We start from the raw sequence: 23,497 nt of genomic DNA on the forward strand, positions 1-23,497 counted from the left end.
AGAAAAGTTGAAAGGAGGAGAAACTACTGAGTGTTGGTTATAACTAGTTTGAAAAAATATATATTAAGCAGCTGAATCATGAGTAGAGAATATCAAATGGATAAATGTGTGCTCGTTTAGTTGTTAAGTCGTGGCTGACTTTTTAAGACACCCTGTACTGTAGCCCACCAGGCTCCTCTGTCTGGGGGATTTTCCAGGCAAGAACACCAGAGTGGTTGCCATTTCCTCCTCCAAGGGATCTTTGCAATCCAGGGATCCAACCTGTTCCCTGCATTGGCAGGCAGATTCTTTACCACTGAGTCACCTGGGAAGCCCAAATGGATAAATATTTTTTGCCAATTAGATCGTTCAGTGGGTGTCACAGCATATATCACTAAAACAATGTACTCATAGTACAGACAAACACAAAAACAGGACAAAGACACAATTCTAAGACCTGATACATAGCTCCCGATTTTCAAACAGAATATTACCAAAACATATACAAAATAGTGTGGACAGTTCTAAGGAATGCACGGTTGGAAAAAGGGATTTGGGTCACATAGTTCTGTGTTTAATATGCAAATTAATTCTAAAAGCAGCTAGATTGGCAAACAATTAGATTCTCCTAACACAGAAAAGGAATTTGTCTAAATTTTCATGTAATTATTTAGTCCAAAATCCCAAATAGAGAAATGATAAGTAAGACTATCTCTGTTGCTGTAATCATATAGAGGTGTGTATCCTTTATGTGTTAACATGGTGAAGAAGAATATTGATATTTGAGTTGAAAAATTGTTAAAAGCTTCCTATGCTTCACACTCAAGTGCAATATTTCACTTGACTATAATTCATAACTTTTCTGTAGTAGGCTGAATATTTTATATGCACAGTTGAGTACACAAAAGTATTAAACGCAATATATTTCTGACAGTAATATAATTTGAGGCAGAAACTTTCTATCATATTTACATATTGCTCAGCAGATGGGGCACTCAAGTTTAACATACAAAATGAGAATCAGCAAACAAAGGCACATTGTGGGCTTTATTGTCAAGGAAAGGGAAGTGGTAATTAGTGATAATCTACTCTCTCCCAGGCAGTGTCATGTGGATCCATGGATATATATCCTGTTTACTGAGGGTTTTTCTGGCACCCCACCCCTTAAATTATGCACCTAAAGTGACTGTCAAACTTGGTTGACCCTAGCGTGGCACTGTGCTGTCCTTCCTGCTTTGCTTCCAGGCCTTCTAGACAAAAGTATAAAACAAATACATACAACTGATCATTTTACCAACCTAAACACACAGAATTCCACATTCAAACTTTTCTGACCAATGTAACAGATCTCAGTTACATAAATACACACGATGAGACAGATAATTTAAATTAGGTTGAAAAGTTGAGACTTATTCTATTTATAAGGCAAATTTATGGAAAAGAAATGCAAAAAAGCAAAATGGCTGTCTGGGGCGGCCTTACAAATAGCTGTGAAAAGAAGAGAAGCAAAAAGCAAAGGAGAAAAGGAAAGATAAGCATCTGAATGCAGAGTTCCAAAGAACAGCAAGAAGAGATAAGAAAGCCTTCTTCAGAGATCAATGCAAAGAAATAGAGGAAAACAACAGAATGGGAAGGACTAGAGATCTCTTCAAGAAAATCAGAGATACCAAAGGAACATTTCATGCAAAGATGGGCTCGATAAAGGACAGAAATGGTATGGACCTAACAGAAGCAGAAGATATTAAGAAGAGATGGCAAGAATACACAGAAGAACTGTACAAAAAAGATCTTCACAACCCACATAATCACGATGGTGTGATCACTGACCTAGAGCCAGACATCCTGGAATGTGAAGTCAAGTGGGCCTTAGAAAGCATCACTACGAACAAAGCTAGTGGAGGTGATGGAATTCCAGTTGAGCTATTTCAAATCCTGAAAGATGATGCTGTGAAAGTGCTGCACTCAATATGCCAACAAATTGGGAAAACTCAGCAGTGGCCACAGGACTGGAAAAGGTCCGTTTTCATTCCAATCCTAAAGAAAGGCAATGCCAAAGAATGCTCAAACTACCGAACAATTGCACTCATCTCACACGCTAGGAAAGTAATGCTCAAAATTCTCCAAGCCAGGCTTCAGCAATATGTGAACCGTGAACTTCCTGATGTTCAAGCTGGTTTTAGAAAAGGCAGAGGAACCAGGGATCGAATTGCCAACATCCACTGGATCATGGAAAACGCAAAAGAGTTCCAGAAAAACATCTATTTCTGCTTTATTGACTATGCCAAAGCCTTTGACTGTGTGGATCACAATAAACTGTGGAAAATTCTTCAAGAGATGGGAATACCAGACCACCTGACCTGCCTCTTGAGAAATTTGTATGCAGGTCAGGAAGCAACAGTTAGAACTCGACATGGAACAACAGACTGGTTCCAAATAGGAAAAGGAGTTCGTCAAGGCTGTATATTGTCACCCTGCTTATTTAACTTATATGCAGAGTACATCATGAGAAAGCTGGACTGGAAGAAACACAAGCTGGAATCAAGATTGCTGGGAGAAATATCAATAACCTCAGATATGCAGATGACACCACCCTTATGGCAGAAAGTGAAGAGGAACTCAAAAGCCTCTTGATGAAAGTGAAAGTGGAGGGTGAAAAAGTTGGCTTAAAGCTCAACATTCAGAAAACTAAGATCATGGCATCCGGTCCCATCACTTCATGGGAAATAGATGGGGAAACAGTGGAAACAGTGTCAGACTTTATTTTTCTGGGTTCCAAAATCACTACAGATGGTGACTGCAGCCATGAAATTAAAACACACTTACTCCTTGGAAGGAAAGTTATGACCAACCTAGATAGCATATTCAAAAGCAGAGATGTTACTTTGCCAACAAAGGTTCGTCTAGTCAAGGCTATGGTTTTTCCTGTGGTCATGTATGGATGTGAGAGTTGGACTGTGAAGAAGGCCGAGTGCCAAAGAATTGATGCTTTTGAACTGTGGTGTTGGAGAAGACTCTTGAGGGTCCCTTGGAGTGCAAGGAGATTCAACCAGTCCATTCTGAAGGGGATCAGCCCTGGGATTTCTTTGGAAGGAATGATGCTAAAGCTGAAACTCCAGTACTTTGGCCACCCCATGCGAAGAGCTGACTCATTGGAAAAAACTCTGATTCTGGGAGGGATTGGGGGCAAGAGGAGAAGGGGACGACAGAGGATGAGATGGCTGGATGGCATCACTGACTCAATGGACGTGAGTCTGGGTGAACTCCAGGAGTTGGTGATGGACAGGGAGGCCTGGCATGCTGCGATTCATGGGTTCTCAAAGAGTCGGACACGACTGAGCGACTGATCTGATCTGATCTGATATGATTTTACTGAGAGCTTTTAAAGATAATTAATAAGCTGTACCATCCAGAATATAATAGAAAAACAAAAATATCTAAGCCCCTTAAGGAACTCTCTATCAGGCCCCAAACTTAGAAATTTACAGTCTGAATTCATGAGCAATATGAGATCAGTTACTATAAAAGACGATTTCAGTCATTCAAGTTGGAGAAAAAAGTTCAAAATCTAGCTTGAAACTGCACTATTTAATTCATTTAAGATTTACAGAACATTTATATATGAATTATCTCTAAGAGACATAGGGATAAACAGATGAATCAAGTATGAACCCTGAGTCAAAACAGTATACAGCTAGAAGGATAGACAGAGAACATTATAATACTAAGAAGAAAGATCTTTAGTAACAGCTGAGAAAGACCTGGGAAATGAATAGCAAAGAAGAGAAAAAGAAGTCAGTGGAAGGCATGGGTTTCTGATGAGAGGAAAGAAGTGCGCAACACTTGATATATAAGAATATTGAGACATATAAAAGAAATCCAGTACCTTAGTTTAATAGGAACATAGGCATATGATAGGGAAAAGACCATACCTAGATCAGTGCTTAGTACAGAACAGGTGTTCAGTGAATATTTTTTAAATGAAAATAATGAATAAGCTAAGACTGAAAGGCAGGATAATGCCAAATTGTCGAGACCTTTGAATGCTAGGATAAACAAATTGCACTCGAGATAGAATGGAACACTTACAGCCTTTTGAGCAAAGATGGATCACTATCAGAATTATGCTGAGAGAAGATTAACTGGTGGGAGGGGGCCAATCAGTTAGCTATTTGTATAGTCCAGGAGGGTAGCAATAATGACAGGAATAACTAAACTGAAAGTAGAAAAGTGAAAGGAGGGACGAATGGGAGAAATGCTGTAGAGGCAGAATTGATAGTTAAAGTAATTAATTGGCTCTGAGAAGAAAGATGAAAGCAATAATAATGACTCCTCAGTTTCCAGGGTAGATGACAGGGAGGGTATTGGTGCTTTTAACAGAAATAAGGAACACAGAAAGATAAGCATCAACTTGCAAAGAAAGATAATTAGTTCAGAGTTAGACATATGGCTGGCAGGGGCACTGGCAGGGCATCCAGGTAGAGATGTGCAGCAAGCAGATAAGTGTTGTCTTGTTCCTAAAAAAATGAATGCTGTCACAAGGGGAGAAGCAACACTTGCCCCTTGATGTGCCCCTCACTTAACCTCTACTTTCTGATTAATTGCAGGAAGGAGCAAAGATAGCAAAGGTTTTGTTTCTTAGTGCTGAAACACTCACAAAAATCATGTATACACTTAGAAAAGCCAAGTTGTATCAATTAAGGTGATAAAAGATTTCAGATTACCTACATGTACCTGAAGCTCTGGATATTTAAATCCTCTGTTTGGAATACAAAAAATAAAGTGAGAATAAGGTGAGTGGCTTGCTTGGGCTAAACTAGAGCATAGGCCATGGTTCTCTAGTTGCTTCAGAATCATCTGAGAGGCTTGTTAGTAGACATTCCCAGCCCGATCCCAGGAGTCTCTGATTAAGTAATTGCGGAGTCGTCTAAGAATTTATAGTTCTCACATAGGTTTCCACATGGCATTGATGCTGCTGGTCTAGGTCTACACTTTGAGGATCAGTGGCTGGAGGACCAGGGCTTTTAAATAATGTCCAAAAAGTGATTATCAGAAGATAATCTGTGAACAATCAAAAACACCTGGATTGCTTGTTAAAAATTTAATTCTTTTGGTCTCATCCCAGACCCAGTGAATTTTAATATCTGCATTTAGAGTTAGGAAATAAGCCTTTCATGCAACCTGTCCAGGTAATTTCAAGTACCTTTTAAACTTTGAGAACCACTCAAATTATAATGTGAATTTTAATTAGCTTTGAAGGACATTAGAGACTAAAGTTCTATTATTGTGGAAGAAAGGACAAATGACCAGGAGTTAAGAGATATGAACTGTAGTCATAAATCTTGACATTAATTTGCTGTGTGGTCTTAGGTAAATCTTAGGTAAAATTAGCTTTTTAGGTACAGTTTTCTCATCTAGAAAGAAAAATGATTAAACTGACAGATCTATGATGAATCCTGGGGATAACAAGCAGTAATAGGTAATTCCCAGAGAGTTTAGGAAAACGAGCATTTCTTATATGGCAACCCACGCTAGTACTCTGGCCTGGAAAAGCCCATGGACGGAGGAGCCTGGTGGGCTACAGTCCATGGGGTCGCCAAGAGTCGGATAGGACTGAGCGAATTCACTTTCACTTTTCACTTTCATGCATTGGAGAAGGAAACGGCAACCTACTCCAGTGTTCTTGCCTGGAGAATCCCAGGGACAGGGGAGCCTCGTGGGCTGCTGTCTATTGGTCGCACAGAGTCGGACACGACTGAAGCGATTTAGCAGCAGCAGCAGCAGCATTTCTCAACTGGCTGTGTAAGAATAAGATAAGGTATGGTTTGCTTTTGTTTTGTTGTACTATACACGCCTCTGAGTTGCCTCACCAGATGGAGGTAGTTGTTAGGTTATTGATCTCTTCTGTCTTTGAGAATCACTATTGGGTGAGCTATTTTTGTGTGCTGGATTGAGTTCTACTTCTCATGAATGCTGGGCTTTATATGATTAGCCAGCACAGTCTAATGTCTACTGGAGTAAATGATAGAGATTATAGTGATTCAAGTTTCTTAGCCAAAATAGTATCTCTTAAAAAATGAATATTAAAATAGAACTTAAATTTATATGTTCCCTCTCACACTCATTAGGAAGGCTACCCTTTAAAAAAAAATATCAGAATAAGTGATGGTGGAAGACGTGGAGAAACTGGAAACTTCGTGCACTATTGGTAGGAATGTACAGCCATTATGAAAAACAGTATGTGGTTCCTCAAAATATTAAAAATAAAGTTACCATATGATTCAGCAATTCCACTTTTGTGGATATACTTAATTGAAAGAAGGGACTCAAATATATTTGTACCATCATGTTCATAGCAGTGTTCTTCACAATAGCCCAAAGATACACATACAATATAATATTAGTCTTAAAAAGGATAAACATTACGACATGTGCCACAACAAGGATGAACCTTCAGGACATTATATATTAAGTGAAATAACCCAGTCACAAAGGACGAATTCTGTGTGATTCTACTTATATCAGGTTTCTAAAGTAGTCAAATTCATAAAGGCAGAAAGCAGAATGGTACTTTCCAAGAGTTTGGGGAAGAAGGGAATGAGGAGTTACTGTTGAATGGTTACTGAATTTTAGTTTTGCAAAATGAAAAGAGTTTTTGGGATGGATGATGGTGAGGCACGTATAGTCAAGACAGTTAACTGTACACCTAAAATGATTAAGATGATAAATTTTATGTTACCTGCATTTTACCACAATTTAAAATAAGTAAATACAAATTTAAATTTCAATAAAATGTATATGTGTGTTAGTCACTCAGTTGGGTCTGACTCTTTGCGACCCCATGGACTGCAGCCCACCAGGCTCCTCTGTCCATGGGATCCTCCAGGCAGGAATACTGGAGTGGGTTGCTATTCTCTTCTCCAGAATGTATATGTTCAGTGTTAAATACGGAAACTATTAATATGATGTGTCTAGAGTATATCACAAATCGATTCCTTATGATGTAAAAAGAGAAGCTTAACCCTTAGTTATGGAGTTTTCTAAAACCTATTTTTCACTTTTAGATTCTAGTATTTCATATTATGAATAACAAAAGAAATAAAAGGAAGATTGAAAGCAGATTATTTTTTACCAAACACAAGTTTGGTTTGATATTGTAATGTGTTTATTGGCTCAAAATACTATCAAGGCGTTGAAATTTTATTTCCCAGGCTGAGTTGGTACCAGATGGCAGAGCCCTAAAGGATTTTGCAAAACATTATTGATTTAAATAAGGGAAATAATAGAGTTATGAGTATTTAACAAGAAAGGAGGAATTTGTAATCAGAAGCTTTAGTATCCCAAATTACAATTAATCTGAGAAACATAAAAGCAGAAGGATATGGTAGTAATCGTGGCATTTCTGCTTTAATAGGAGAGGTGAATTCAGCTGTTGAAGAGAAGAAAATCATAGTGGAACACGGAACACATAAGTAAGATGAGAGGAGAGGATCCAATGAAGATATGAAGGACACCCAGAGGCTGGGAGCCACGAGATGGCAAACAAAGCCTACATAAGTAGCCTCCATACATAGCCTACAAAGCCCCTACAACCCCTACGGAGGAAAGGTATGTTTCATAACAAACTAAAAATTCAAACTATGTGTTAAGGTCTATAGCTTAATTTAATGGAAACAAATATATCGGCATGAAAGTCCAATATCTTAGCTAAAAATGTCCATAGAAAAACATTTCAAAAACTTAGACTCCTCTCAGTATATATCCTTCACCAGGAAACTTAGCTTTATAAAACTCTTATTTGTATTAATAATGTTGGGGTAAAGAGAAAATCAGCAAACAGTGGACAGCTTAGAGTCATATTTACAAAACCATTTAGCTTTTCCCATTTTTTGAAAAGTAAATGCTGCTCTTTGAAAGTACTGTCTGGCAAAAGAAATGTTGTCTTGTGAACTGTACACTTGGGCATGTGGATTTATATTAGGACCTGACTAAATCATGTTTGCTTGCCAGTACATCTGCTTAACCGACAGTGTAAATGCAGATGCGAGCATGGATTGAAATAGACAAGCCTGATGGGTTAAAGGTGGGGTTATGAGAAAGACAAAGTACAATCATCAATAGCTTTTAAAGTAGCATGAAACTGATAATTATAATTAAGTCAATAGAAAAGCAAAAGAAATAAAATTTAGCAATATATAGATGATGTACAAAAGCTAATACACATTAAAAAAAATGTTCAACCTAATGAATCTGAAAAGTGAAAACAAAAATAACATACTTTCCATTCATCATTTTGGGGAAAATGAACAATAAAAGAGTAAGGTAATTTAACTTTAGCCACTCAGGCAAGAAAGTGGGAGAACACAGCTCTCTTTTCTGTAGAAATTGGTACATTTTTAGAGACTACTTTGGGAGTGGTAATTACATTCATAAAGGTATATACTTTAACCTAGAATCCCACTTTTATTACTGTATTTATTTTAAAAAACCCCACAAATATATAAAAATAAATGTTCATCATGGTTGCTTTTGGGAGAAAATGTATGAAGCATTAAAAGTGTTTATCAATTGGCAATGGTTTGATGTCACTCAATTGTACTTATTTCACATGCTAGCAAAGTAACGCTCAAAGTCCTTCAAGTTAGGCTTCAGTAGTATATGGACCGAGAACTTTCAGATGTACAAGCTGGATTTAGAAAAGGCAGAGGAACCAGAGATCAAATTGCCAACATCTGTTGGATCATAGAAAAAGCAAGGGAATTCCGTAAAAACATCTACTTCTGTTTCACTGACTATGCAAAAGCCTCTGACTGTGTGGATCACAACAAATAGTGGAAAATTCATAAAGAGATGGAAACACCACCTTACCTATCTCCTGAGAAACCTGTATGCAGGTAAAGAAGCAACAATTAGAAAAGGACATGAATAGCAGACTGGTTCAAAACTGGAAATAGATTATGTCAAGGCTGTATATTGTCACCCTACTTATTTAACATATGCAGAGTATATCATGAGAAATGTTGGGCTGAATGAAGCACAAGCTGGAATCAAGATTGCCAGAAGAAATATTAATAATCTCAGATATGCAGATGATATCACTCTAATGGCAGAAAGTGAAGAGGAATTAAAGAGCCTCTTGATGAAGGTGAAAGAGGAGAGTGAAAAACCTGGCCTAAAATTCTACAAACGAAAAATGAAGATCATGGCATCTGGTCCCAATCACTTCATGGCAAATAGATGGAGAAACAATGGAAAAAGTGACAGATTTTATTTTCTTGGGCTCCAAAATCACTGCAGATGGTGACTACAGCCAGGAAATTCAAAGACACTTGCTCCATGGAAGAAAAGCTATAACTAACCTATAGCTATAACTATAACTAACTTATAACTAACTAAGCTATAATTAGACAACATGTTAAAAAGCAGAGTCATTACTTTGCCTACAAAAGTCTGTCTAGTCAAAGTTATGGTTTTTCCAGTAGTCATGTATGGATGTGAGAGCTGGACAATAAAAAAGGCTGAGCGCCAAAGAACTGATGACTTCCATCTGTGTTGCTGGAGAGTCCCTTGAGAGTCCCTTGGACAGCAAGGAGATTCAACCAGTCAATTCTAAAGGAAATCAGTCCTGAGTATTCACTGGAAGGACTGATGCTAAAGCTGAAGCTTCAATACTTTGGCCACCTAATGCAAAGAGCTGACTCATTGGAAAAGACCCTGATGTTGGGAAAGACTGAAGGCAAGAGAAGGGGATAATAGAGGATGAGATGGTTGGATGGCATCAGCAACTCAATGGACATGAGTTTGAGCAAACTCCGGGAAATGGTGAAGGACAGGGAAGCCTGGCATGCTGCAGTCCATGGGGTTGTAAAGAGTTGGACACAACTGAGCGACTGAACAACAACAATAATTCATGGAATATTTTGAAGGTCTTAAATTTACATATTATAATATACATATATATATGTATGCTAACCTGAAAGATGTTTATGACAGAAATTGAAAAAGACAAAAGCAAGAAAACATTTCATTTTATAAAATGTCAAAATGGAAACTGAATAAAAAACTGCATGCATGTTTGTGCCTATTAAACATAGAAGAAAGTCATGAAGATTATCAGCCTGCTATTAAACAGAAGTAAACTAAAAGCAAAATTGGATGGGTGGAATGGGCTAATTTAAAAATTACAGTGGAATTATAATTTTTAAGTTTTTGAATTTTTCCAATAGAAATTTAAAAAATGTATATGCACATTCCAATTTGGGAAGGAACTTTAGGGCAAGAACTAAGCCAAGGCAAGGTGTAATTTAAACTGTTTATTGGATAAAGAAGTTTTGGAACATAATGGAACCACCAGGAAACAAATATGCGCCTATCCATTTGTTTTCATCCTGGGGAACTACAAACTTGGAATTCTTTCATAGAATATTTCGGCATGAGAATGAGGATGTGTTAAATCAAAACTGACGTCTGAGACTCCCACTAGAGATGTCTGCCATTTCCTTGGAGGCACACTCCTCTCATGTGGCTTCTAAACACTTTGAAATCAGGGTCCAAAGACTCATTGAAATTAGCTCTAGAAGAAATCTCAGAACTCATCTATTCCCTTTCCATGATTTTGAGGCCCAAAGTGACTCTATCTTCTCTTCAATCCAGAAATTTCAAAGAGTTGTGGTTATTCTTTTCACATTTGTTTGTTCATTTAGCTAAAACTATACACTTAACATCTGATTGGCAGGTTCAGATGATACATGGTCCAGGATGCATCTTTGATCCATGGCACAAACGGCACCTCCTATCCCCTCCACTTTACTATAGTTCTTTGTTGGTTAATTTTAGGCATCAAATTGACTGGACCACAGAAAAACCAGATATCTTGTGAAACACTATTTCTGAGTGTGTCTGTGAATTGGTGGACTAAGTAAAGCGGACTGCCCTCCCTGATGTGGGTGGGCACCATCTCACCTGTGCAGGACCAGAACAGAACACAAAGGTAGAGGAAAGCCGAATTTTCTTTGGCTCTGACTGCGTGAGCCAAGACCCTGGTCTGTTCCTGCCCTTGGGCTGGGATTATGCCATCAGCATTCCTAGTTCTCAGGCCTTTGCATGTGGACTGGAATTTACATTGTTGGTTTTCCTGGGTCTCCAGCTTTAGACAGTAGATTCTGGGACTTGTCAGCCTCGGTAATCTCATGAGGCCCCAGTTTCTTAAAATAAATCTCATTCTCTGTGTGTGTGTGTATGTATATATACACATACACATATATGTATGTATATATGTATATAAAATATATATAGGCTATAGATATTTATCACTATATATAAAATATGTATAGATGTATAGGATTATTTATATATAGTGAGATAACTAATTTAGGATATGTCTATATCTACTGTATCTTATCGGTCCTATTTATCTAGAAGACTCTAACACACGTCAGTTCAGTCACTCAGTCATGTCCGACTCTGCAACCCCGTGGAGTACAGGATGCCAGACTTCCCTGACCATCACCAACTCCCAGAGCTTACTCAAACTCATGTCCATTGAGTTGGTGATGCCATCCAACCATCTCATCCGCTGTTGTCCCCTTTTCCTTCCGCCTTCAATCTTTCCCAGCATCAGGGTCTTTTCAAATGAGTCAGTTCTTCTCATCAGGTGGCCAAAGTATTACAGTTTAAGCTTCAGCATCAGTTCTTCCAATAAATATTCAGGACTGATTTCCTTTAGGATGGACTGGTTGGATATTCCTGCAGTCCAAGGGACTCTCAAGAGTCTTCTCCAACAACACAGTTTAAAAGTATCAGTTCTTCACCCCTCAGCTTTCTTTATGGTCCAATTCTCAAGTCCATACATGACTAATGGAAAAAATCATAGCATTGACTATACAGACATTTCTTAGCAAGTAATGTCTCTGCTTTTTAATATGTTGTCTAGGTTGCTCACAGCTTTTCTTCCAAGGAGCAAGTGTTTTTGAATTTCATGGCTGTAGTCACCATCTGCAGTGATTTTGGAGCCCAAGAAAATAGAGTCTGTCACTGTTTCCATTGTTTCCCTATCTATTTGCTGTGAAGTGATAGGACCGGATGCCATGATCTTAATTTTCTGAATATTGAGTTTTAAGCCAACTTTTTCTCTCTCTTCCTTCACTTTCATCAAGAGACTCCTTAGTTCTTCTTTGCTTTCTACCATAAGGGTGGTGTCATCTGCATATCTCAGGTTATTGATATTTCTCCTGGCAATCTTGTTTTCAGCTTGTTCTTCATCTAGCCTGGCTTTTTGCATGACATATTGTGCATATAAGTTAAATAAGCAGGGTGACAATATACAGCTTTGACATACTCCTTTCCCAATTTGGAACCAGTCTGTTTTACCTTGTCCAGTTCTAACTGTTCATTCTTGACCTGCATACAGATTTCTCAGGAGGCAGGTCATGTGGTCTGGTATTCCCATCTCTTTCAGAATTTTCCACAGTTTGTTGTGACCCACATAGTCAAAGATTTTGGTATAGTCAATAAAGCAGAAATAGATGTTTTTCTGGAACTCTCTTGCTTTTTTGATGATCCAATGCATGTTGGCAATTTGATCTCTGATTCTTGTGTCTTTTCTAAATCCAGCTTGAACATCTGGAAGTTCTTGGTTCACGTACTGCTGAAGCCTGGCTTGGAGAATTTTGAGCATTACTTTGCTAGTGTGAGAGATGAGTGCAATTGTGTGGTAGTTTGAGCATTCTTTGGCATTGCCTTTCTTTGGGATTGGGATGAAAACTGACCTTTTCCAGTCCTGTGGCCACTGCTGAGTTTTCCAAATTTGCTGGCATGTTGAGTGCAGCACTTTCACAGCATCATCTTCCAGGATTTGGAATAGCTCAACTGGAATTCCATCACCTCCACTAGTTTGTTCATAGTGATGCTTCCTAAGGCCCACTTGACTTCGTACTCCAGGATGTCTGGCTTTAGGTGAGTGATCACACCTTTGTGGTTATCTGGATTATGAAGATCTTTTTTGTACAGTTTTTCTGTGTATTGTTGCCACCTCTTCTTAATATCTTCTGCTTCTGTTAGGTCCATACCATTTCTGTCCTTTATTGAGCCCATCTTTGCATGAAATGTTCCCTTGGTATCTCTAATTTTCTTGAAGAGATCTCTAGTCTTTCCCATTCCATTGTTTTCCTCTATTATATACATATATATATTAGATATAAACTAACACAAGTAGTTTATATATAATTGTAATTGCTCTTTGTTTCTGCACATACATTGTTCTGTTTACCTCAACGTTTTTGTTCAGGCTACCTCTTCCCTCTGCTACTTAATTCTCTCTGTCTTTAACTTAATTAAATCCTGCTTATTCTAAGTTTGATATTACTCCTACAGGAAGCCTTTGTGATCTGTACCAGCCTCATCCTCCAGGCTACAATAGGTCCCCTTTCTCTGTGTCCTCTTAATACCTTGTATATTTCTCTGTGGGGTAGCTGCTATTCTTCATTTTACTGGCCACCTTCACTAAACTAATCCATCTCTTCATCCTGTGTGCCTAAAATAATAGTTTCTGATACCTATTAGCCTAAATATATTAGGCTAGTGAGAGATGAATGAAATTGTGCGGTAGTTTGAGCATTCTTTGGCATTGCCTTTCTTTGGGATTGGAATGAAAACTGACCTTTTGCAGTCCTGTGGCCACTGCTGAGTTTTCCAAATTTGACTAAATTAGACTAAATTTCTAAATTTAGTCTAATTAATTAAATTTAGTCTAATTTCTAAATTTCTAAATTAGACTAGTTTTCCAAATTAGACTAAATATATGTATGTTATAGGATCGAGTGAATATATACATACCTTGGAATCAGATGTAACTAATTAAAAGAATTGGAGTAGGTGTAGCTCTCATCATAGAGTAAATCACTATATAAAAAAAGCAATTTTAAAAGCACATGCTCTGGGTATGGTGGTTGAGTAGTGTCATCTTTACACACATAAGACATCACTTTATTATTTTCCTTTTACTTTAGAGAATTATGCATATTTTTTCTGGGCATCTAGAAAAAAATCTTTATTTGTAGTTTTCTTTGTGTTCTATAAGACCTGACATAGTCTAACTCAATGTAAAATGCTCAGGACTGCCTCAGAAGTACATGGTTTTAGATTTCTCCTTTCCTCTTTGAGAAAATATCTTATCAAGGCTAATTGATTTCAACATCCATAAAGATTATTAGAAACAAAAATAAGTTTTAAAAGTCTTTTCTTATTTTCAAAAATAAGTCTTTTTCTTTTAAAAATAATACTGGTTTAAAAACAACAACAACAGCACCCAATCCCAGGCATCAGAAATGCATTAGCAGGGTTGCTGGAAATTATCTCTACATGTTTTTCGGTTCTTTCACTGGTTCTGTTCTTTTATTGTGTGATAACTGACACATACCTAAAAACTCTGGTTTCTGGAGAGCAGAAAATAGGCCAGTGGGATCTGAGCTCCCAGCTGCAGGGCAAAGTGCTCGAGTGAATCATATATTTGTTTGAATCATTTGGCAAAAGGGCACATGTAGCAAATAGACTGCTACCTCTAAACCCTGTGGCATGACAGCCCAGGATGCTTGGCATTTTCATAGACCCGAGCTGTTTAGTCTTTTGCCTTGCTTTTCTCTCCAAGTTGTATTCAGTCTGATTATTCATTTCTGTAATAGGGGCCTGACCCCAATGTTAGGGTCATGTCCCTAGTCAGTATATGACCACGACCCTTACTGAAGCTCAAGCTAGCTCTTACCCTTTCTCTGCTGCTGGCTCATGAACTGTCATCTACTCTGGCATTTTTACTCAATGGCAAATGAAGGGATAGTGCTCTAAGAGGACAGGGAATGGAACAACCAGCAGAGAATATGGCCAGTGTGGTCCATAGGTTTGAAGTCCCTAAGACCAAAAGTTATTATAGGTAAAACTAAATAACAGTTGAAGTTTGTTTTCTACTTACAACGTTTTTTTTTTTCTTTTATGTAACTTGGTTCCCACTTGTCAGCTGCTACCTTTTCCATTGGTCCCTCAGTTGTAGGAAGCGATGCCCTCAAATCTCTCAGCTCTTGGTAGGACTGCTCTTTGTCAGGACTCCTCTCTGCCAATGTCACCACGATCTTGGCAGCATGCTCAGCCACCCTGTCACCTCATATTCACCAACTTAGCTAACTGATCTAGAGCCTAAAGTCCATATTGTTTCTAAATCTCTGAGGGCCCAGCATCATAAAAAATCTGACTTCTAGGTCACTCCTCAGCACTTCTTGATTTGAATCTGTGTGCTGCCTGGTTTTGACCAATTTTCCCATCCCTTTCCAACTGTCTAGACTCTTCCATTCTGGTCTACGGAACCCTATCATCACCATGACCCATATATCTAGGGAGATCATACAATTTATTGTTTTAATGTGAATACTCTTGAGAGTGGAATGGAACATCTGGCAAAATTAATGCTATTCCAAACCAAGACATACAGTTATTCTCCCTATACCCTCAAGCTGTTTTTTTTTGGTTTTTAAATTTCCTTTTTTGTTTTTTTTTAAATTTTCGTCCTCCAATACTTTGGCTACCTTATCTGAAGAGCTAACTCATTGGAAAAGACACTGATGCTGGGAAAGACTGAAGGCAAAAGAAGAGGGCAGCAAAGGATGAGATGGTTGGATAGCATCACTGATTCAATGGACATGAACTTGGGCGAACTCTAGGAGATGGTGAGAGATTGGGAGGCCTGGCATGCTGCAGTCCATGTGGTCAAAAAGAGCTGGACATGGCTTAGCGACTGAACAACATTACCACAATATCCTTTTACTTTCTTTTGCTAAGTAGAACCTGCTTCTCCTCAAGAGATACCACAGTGCCTTTGGTCTTCTCAAGTGATGACTATTTTTCTTTTCTACAATATTCACACCACTGTTGCTGGATCAGGGCTAGGTGTTCTCCTTGCCCTTTGAACCAGTTTTAGACTTTTGTCTCTGAAGTCCTTCAGCTTTGAAACTCATGCTATCAGACTACTACATGCTACTCATTCTTACTGCAGACATCTGCTAATTCTGTCACTCCTCCAAACTCCAGACGCCTCTCTGTCACCCTCAAATTCCACTTCTGTGGTTATTCTTCATGATTCAATTATTCACATAGACATCCTTTCCCAGTACTTGGCTTATCAGTCTCTTGGCTTCTACTTCTCCAAAGATCGTGTCTTTTCTCCCACTTCAGCCACCCGCTCTCATGTCATATCATTTCTGATGCCAGCACTGTCTTCATCATCTTGATTTCAGATGTGTCATCTCAGAACCAAACTTCATATTATTTCCAATCCTATCTTTCTGGTTCACTAACTCCAACAATTCTCCAATCCTATCTAGACCTATCGTCCACTGTTCATGCCATACTTCTGTTAGCCTCAATTTCCTTGTGCTTTGACTTCCTTCCTATACAGCTCAGATTCCATGATTTGTAATAGAGAGCATTTCTTTACATGTACTCTCAACATCCTCACCTCACTGTCTTCTATCGTACTTATCTGGCAAACACCATTCTGGTGAAACTGGCAGCTGAAGATAAAGAGGCCAGAGAAAACCCCACAATCATGCAGATTAGTCCCAATTTACAGTCATGACCACTACTGCAAAGGGGTCTTAAGTCTTGTTTAGGAATCTATTACATATCATTAGTCTAATGGTTCGGAGAAGGCAATGGCACCCCACTCCAGTACTCTTGCCTGGAAAATCCCGTGGATGGAGGAGCCTGGAAGGCTGCAGTCCATGGGGTCGCTAGGAGTCGGACACGACTGAGCGACTTCACTTTCACTTTTCACTGTCATGAATTGGAGAAGGAAATGGCAACCCACTCCAGTGTTCTTGCTTGGAGAATCCCAGGGACAGGGGAGCCTGGTGGGCTGCCGTCTCTGGGGTCCCACAGAGCCAGACACGACTTAAGTGACTTAGCAGCAGCAGCAGCAGTCTAATGGTTCCTCCCATTCTCCAGAACAACCATCCCTACATTTTCTTTCTTTAAATCTCCAGAATCTCTATCCTGCTTTGGTGATGACCCTGGTCCCTGTTTTTTTTTTTTTTTTTTTTTTTTTTTTGAGTAAATATAAGCAGTCAAAAACGAACTTTCATGTGCTCCCATCACCACATCTTCCAACCTATCTGAAGGTATCCCTGTATGCTCTAGCCTCCCTCCTCTTACTATGGCTGAATTGTGCTCCTAAATCCAACTCTCCACTTGTACACTGGATCCTGGCAGTTCTCCTGTCTCTCTCCTGCATCATGAGTATTGCCTTCTTTATTATGAGTGAGTGAGTGAAGTCACTCAGTTGTGTCCGACTCTTTGCGACCCCATGGACTGTAGCCCACCAGGCTTCTCCATCCATGGGATTTTCCAGGCAAAAGTACTGGAGTGGGTTGCCATTTTCTTCTCCAGGGGATCTTCCCGACCCAGGGATTTAACCTGGGTCTCCTGCATTGCAGGCAGACGCTTTACCCTCTGAGCCACCAGGGAAGCCCTTTCTTTATTATATTGTCCCATAAATATACAGAGACTGTATATCTTCTCTCATAAAAAAAATTTCCTGAACTTCACATCTCACTCCAGGAATCTGTCCTATTATTCACTATTTCCTTCTAGGAAAGCACCTTTTAAAAGTGCCTATTCTCATAATCACCACTGTCTCTTTTCTCTTTTTTTCTCTCCAATTGAATTGTATGTAATTCCTGCTCCTTTCACTCTACCATATCTGTTCCTGTCAAGGCTACCAGTGACTACTGGTAACCAAATAAATCATTAATTCTTAGTCTTTGTCATATTTGATCCATAAGCATCATTTGACAGTTGTTCATTTGAGCTTCCATGAGACACTTTTTTCATTTGGCTTCTAAATAACCACTCTTGGTTTTTCTCCTGCCTCACTGGCTGATCATTTCCTGACTCTGCTATGCCCTTTTATTATCAAAAGGTGCAAACTTCCAGTTATAAAATAAGCAAGTCATGGGGATGTAATATACAGCATGGTGACCATAGTTAATAATATTGCACTGCATTTCTGGAGCTATGCTGGCCTCCGTCACAATCTTAGAACATCCAGGCATGCTCCCACCTCAGGGCCTTTGCACTGGCTGACCCTGTGCCTGGAAAAACTTTATCCACGTGTATATTTCTCTTCTACCTCCACCCCTCACTTACTTTATGTATTAATACTTATTCCAGTGTCAGTTATTACTCCTGAAATACAACATATTTTATTTATCTGGTTTATTGTTTGCCTTCTCCTCTAGAATGTATACTTCATGAAGGTATTTTTTTTTCATTTATGTTCATTTCAATGAGCCAAACACTGACTGATACATAGAATATGCTCAATAAATAACTATTGGATGAATTCATTAAAAAAAAACTCAGTTATATTTTTCAAATCACATTTTTTCCTGCTTATGCAAAAAGTCCTATGAAGAGGAAGGCAGAAACACATTTGTTTGAGTTTAATTAGGCTAGTGTGGTACAGGTGAATGCCTCTGAAGAATAGCAGATTATAACTTGTTTACCTAACCCTCATTTTTACAGGTATCTTTGGTATAAGCAGACCAAAGCTGTTAGAAGGGATCAGAATTTACCTTCAAGTAAGAAAAACAATGAGACTACTGATACAGTTAGGAACAAGCACAACCTAAGGCATTAATGGGATCCATTTAAAATTGCAATTAGACTAGGCGGATTGGTCTCACAGTGATGCAGGCTTTTCTGGTAGGGAGTTACTATATATATGAATTCCTGTCAAATATACTATAGAGGAAGTTTGGCCTTTTGTGGAATATTGACTTGTAAGACCTTGGGGGTCTTTTCTGCCTGTACAAATTAGAAATCAATGGCAGAGAACAGGGAGTTTCTGTGTAAGATGTGCAAGACTGGTTACTCCAGGAAGAATCCACCAGAAACATTTCATGTGTTACAGTCTCAAACTTAGGAACTCCCAGCGAGCTAGAGCAGGTGAAGAGGTTATTGTTTGTTGGTTGGTTGATTTTGTGTTTTAATAAAAGCTGGCCAAGACCTTGAAAACTGAACCAAAATACATTTTACTATAACTACTTAGCCTCTGTCTAATCAGTTTTCAGCTGTCTCTGATACTGGTTGAAAGAAATGTAGACAATAAGCAAATTTCACTTTGATATTTCCCATTATAAATTAATAAGAACATCTTTCACTACTCCTCTACTAAATCAGAAAACTGAATATATGGGGTGTAATAAATACTTGGGGACTTGATTGGCAGTTTTAAACTTGTAAGCGTCTTTATCAGCAGACTATCAGGGAATAGAAATAGAAATTGTTCTCTACCGCTTTTATTGCATTACCTTTTTTCATTATGTCATAATTTTAGGTTAACCTTGCTGCTGCTGCTGCTGCTAAGTCGCTTCAGTCGTGTCCGACTCTGTGCGACCCCATAGATGGCAGCCCACCAGGCTTCCCCGTCCCTGGGATTCTCCAGGCAAGAACACTGGAGTGGGTTGCCATTTCCTTCTCCAATACATGAAAGTGAAAAGTGAAAGTGAAGTCGCTCAGTCATGTTCGACTCTTAGCAACTCCATGGACTGCAGCCCACCAGGCTCCTCCGTCCATGGGATTGTCCAGGCAAAAGTACTGGAGTGGGGTGCCATTGCCTTCTCCGTAGGTTAACCTTAGCAAATACCAAATAATAATGCTTTGTAATAAGAAATCACTCACATATACATTCTTTCATGTAAACTTTAGAATCATCTTAAGAGTTTATTATTCTAATCATACTATCTATTGATGCTTCTACATATATATATATATATGTATGTGTGTGTGTATATATATATCTATATTTAATAATGATCAAAACCATAAGAGGCAGAAGTTCTTAATATCATGATAACAATTCTGAGTCCCATAAATGTTAAGTAACTAGTCACATTTACACATTTTACTTAAAAAAATGAACTGGATTCAAACCTATTTGTATGCCTGCAAAGTCCAGGCTTTTAATTCTCACACTGTGATAATTTTAAAGATGAGAATAGTAAATCTTACAGAAACCAAGTAATTTGCCCAAAGTATAGAGCTGAGAACTGGAAGAAACAAGAATGAAAACCAGAGAGCTTTTTTCTAAGACCAGAGTTCTTTCCACTTTTCATACAAAAAAAAAAAAAAAAAGTATTACATTTAACAACAGTATAAAAAACACAAGCCCAAGTTGAAAAGCAATGGAAGGTTATGTATTAAAAGAAAAATAAATATGAAAGCCTAAAAATAATTAACTAAATTTCATAGCACATACTACAAAACAGTCAATAGCTAAGTCTAAAACACTTCTATTTCATAGACTCTTGAATAGGAATTTTCTGAGTGTGAATATTTACAGTTTATTTTTATGTATACACATAGTTAAACAGCATAAATTTTTTTCGAAAATGCAGGAAATTCTATGTACATACTTAAAAAAGAAGAGGTTTTCTTAAAGAACACTGAAGACCTTAGATGATATATAAGTATATCCTAAAGCTTGCCTGGTGACTCAGACAATAAAGAATCTGCCTGCAATGCAGGAGACACAGGTTCAATCTCTGGGTTGGGAAGTTCCCTTGGAGAAGGGAATGGCAACCCACTCCAGTATTCTTGCCTGGAAAATTCCATGGACAGCGGAGCCTGGCAGGCTACAGTCCATGGGATTGCAAAGAGTCAGACACGACTGAGTGATTAACACAAAGCATCTATGTAGCAACTGATGCTATCTCTAGATTTCTATATTATTTTGGAAATACTGGGATGTCAGAAGTGTAACCAGTTTATAATAATACAAAGAATGACGGGTAATAGTGTGTGTGTACGTTTGTGTTTGTGTGTGTGTGTGTGTGTGTATAAAAAATAGTCCCATGTTCATATATATATATATATATATATAAGAAACAAGGTGTTAATTTAGCTGGCTACCTTAGATAGCTAAAAGTTTCTTATGGTCTCACTATTTTTACTCTTACCCAATTCCCACATGGAAGTTATAATGATCTTCTTGACAAACAAAAATCAACCATTACATTCTGTTATTTCAGCAGCATCTTTTTTTTTTTTTTTAATTCCAATAAAATCCAAGTTCTTAACCACGGGCAAGGTCCTGTATGGTCTGTCCCCTGCCTGCTAGCCTCATTCTCCACTTTTCCTCATTCAGCAGCGTCCACTTCATGTGGCTCTGAATGGACCTTTGGGCCTTTGCCTGTGCTAAGCATTGCCTGAATGCTTTGTCACCCTCTCTTCCACATGATCATCTCTTGATCAGACAGACTGTAGTTAATATCTTATATCCTTAGGAAACTTACCTGATCACCGCTTCTCAAGCAAATTTCTACAGTGGCATCCTATTTGTTTTTCCAATAGCATTTATCATAATTTAAATCATTTTGTTTGATCATGTATTTTAGTTTCCTTTTCAATCGGTCTCATCAGACTCTATATTTCATGAATCCAGGCATTCCCCTGAGGTCGAGTTTACCTCCAGTTCCTACCTCAGTGCCTGATTCATAATTGTTAATTAGCAAGTACTGGATGAATGAATGAATGAAGTGAATATGTATGTTGAAAAATATTTTTATTGGGAATTTGTATCTGTGGAGATCAGAAATTGAATTTTCTCTGGAGCATGTTATGGTATAGAAAGAGTTTGGAAAGTATGAAGAGCTTTAGATCAAAAATTGATGAAAATATAAATTTTGAACTTCAATTTATACTCAAGAAAGCAAAATTCTTTCTTAACAATAGACAATATGAAGGAAAAGAACTCTTTCAAAAACTATTGTGAGGCTTAAATTCATCCACATCCAGTGAGTACCTAGTAAATCCTAAAATCTATCCTCCTTTCTCCCCAGTACAACATCTAAGTTCATTCACCCACCAAATCTCACCTGCCTCCCCCATGTCCCCAGTAAGTGGAGGGTACTGTGTTGAAATTCTAAGAACCAACAGGCCCCTGGACAAAAAGAAACACGTATTTCATGATCGGTACCTGGGCCATGGGAAACTGGGATTCAAATAATGACGGTGAAGGAATTAGAAGCCGTTGCTAACATTTCAAGGACATTATTTAAAGGCATCATTTATACTCAGAAAGACCTTTATGTCAGCATTGGTAGTTTTTAAATAATAGTATCAGTGTAGTGACTGAAAAAATTATGAGTGTGACCGTAGGGAACCATAGCAAGAGCAGTAGTAAAGGACAACATATGAAAAGGTATAGAATAATCCTAGAACCTGTAACAGAATGTGGGCTTCCCAGGTGGTGCTAGTGGTAAAGAATCTGCCGGCCAATGTAGGAGACATAAGAGACACGGATTTGATCCCTGGGTCGGGAAGATCCCCTGGAAGAGGGCATGGCAACCCACTTCAGTATTCTTGTTGGGAGAATCCCATGGACAGAGGAGCCAGGCAGGCTACAGTCCATAGGGGCGCAAAGAGTTGGACATGACTGATACACCCACATGGCAGAATAATATTTACAGCCAACAAAACATTTTCCAACAAGGTAGTTTTAAGTTTGCCTTCTAAACAAGGAACTCAGACTTGGAGTTCAAATTATCATGCGTGAAAGGTGACAGAAAAAAGTATATACCACCACTGATGCTGTTATTGGATATTTATTCATTCATTCATCCCACAATTACTTATTGAAAGTCAGCCCTTGTGATTTTCACTGGGAAAGCCACTGGGATAATTTTAAGCAAAAATCATTCAGTTCTCTCATGGAGGTTGATGGGGCCTGAGGAAGAAAGAATTACTTCTATGTACATGTTTATAATAAGCCACAGCCCAGAATAAAAACTAATTTCATGTTTTTCATACAAAGGATGGCTCTCTGTATTTTTTTTAAAATAACTTCTAAATGATGATTTTATAAAAATAAGCTATTAATAAAGATTTTCATTTTTGGAAATAGAAATAGACATTCATAGAAATCGTATTTGTGGACAAGATTAACTTTTACTCACAGAGAACTTCACATAATCATATAAGATAAAGTTTTCGTCTAAAAACAAATGTAATGTAGAAAACAACCAGAGTTGTTTGAAAAACTTGGGTAACCTGAGTGATATTTGTAATGGGATTTGTAAAAGCCTTTTCCAGTCTTCATGTGTATAACTCCCTGACCTTGTTCTGAACAAAATACCAGCTCATATACTCTAGTTTTGAAATTCTGTTGTAAAACGGTCCTTAGCCATACCACAGAAATCTGTGAATTCCCTCTACTGGTGTGGCGAGTCACCTCAAAATCTTCTTAAATCAATAAAAGGCATAATTTAACTGAAAACTCCTTTATATTCTTCTCCAGAGGATCTTCCCGACCCAGGGATCAAACCCTATCTCCTGGCAGATGGACTCTTTATCACTGAGCCACCTGGAAAGCCTTAATTGAAAACTCTATGTCAAAGTTAAACTTACAAAAAGGAAGTATCAACCTCAGTTTAGCAATTCCAACATTAGGGACAGAATGGGAGACTACGAAGGCAGAACT

At 38.2% G+C, this 23,497-nt stretch overlaps 1 protein-coding gene and 1 long non-coding RNA gene across 2 annotated transcripts in view; one reads left to right on the forward strand and one right to left on the reverse strand.

Annotated features, from left to right (window-relative positions):
- Positions 1–23,497, reverse strand: part of GRID2 (glutamate ionotropic receptor delta type subunit 2) — a 1,609,032-nt gene that overhangs the window by 230,379 nt on the left and 1,355,156 nt on the right. The window lies entirely within an intron of this gene.
- LOC123334511 lies at positions 5,652–23,476 on the forward strand. Its single transcript, XR_006552509.2, has 3 exons — positions 5,652–5,794; positions 7,394–7,584; positions 23,315–23,476. It is a non-coding gene; the product is annotated as an uncharacterized LOC123334511 (long non-coding RNA).

The sequence above is a fragment of the Bubalus bubalis genome, chromosome 7 (genome assembly GCF_019923935.1).
Source record: "Bubalus bubalis isolate 160015118507 breed Murrah chromosome 7, NDDB_SH_1, whole genome shotgun sequence".
NCBI lineage: Eukaryota > Metazoa > Chordata > Mammalia > Artiodactyla > Bovidae > Bubalus > Bubalus bubalis.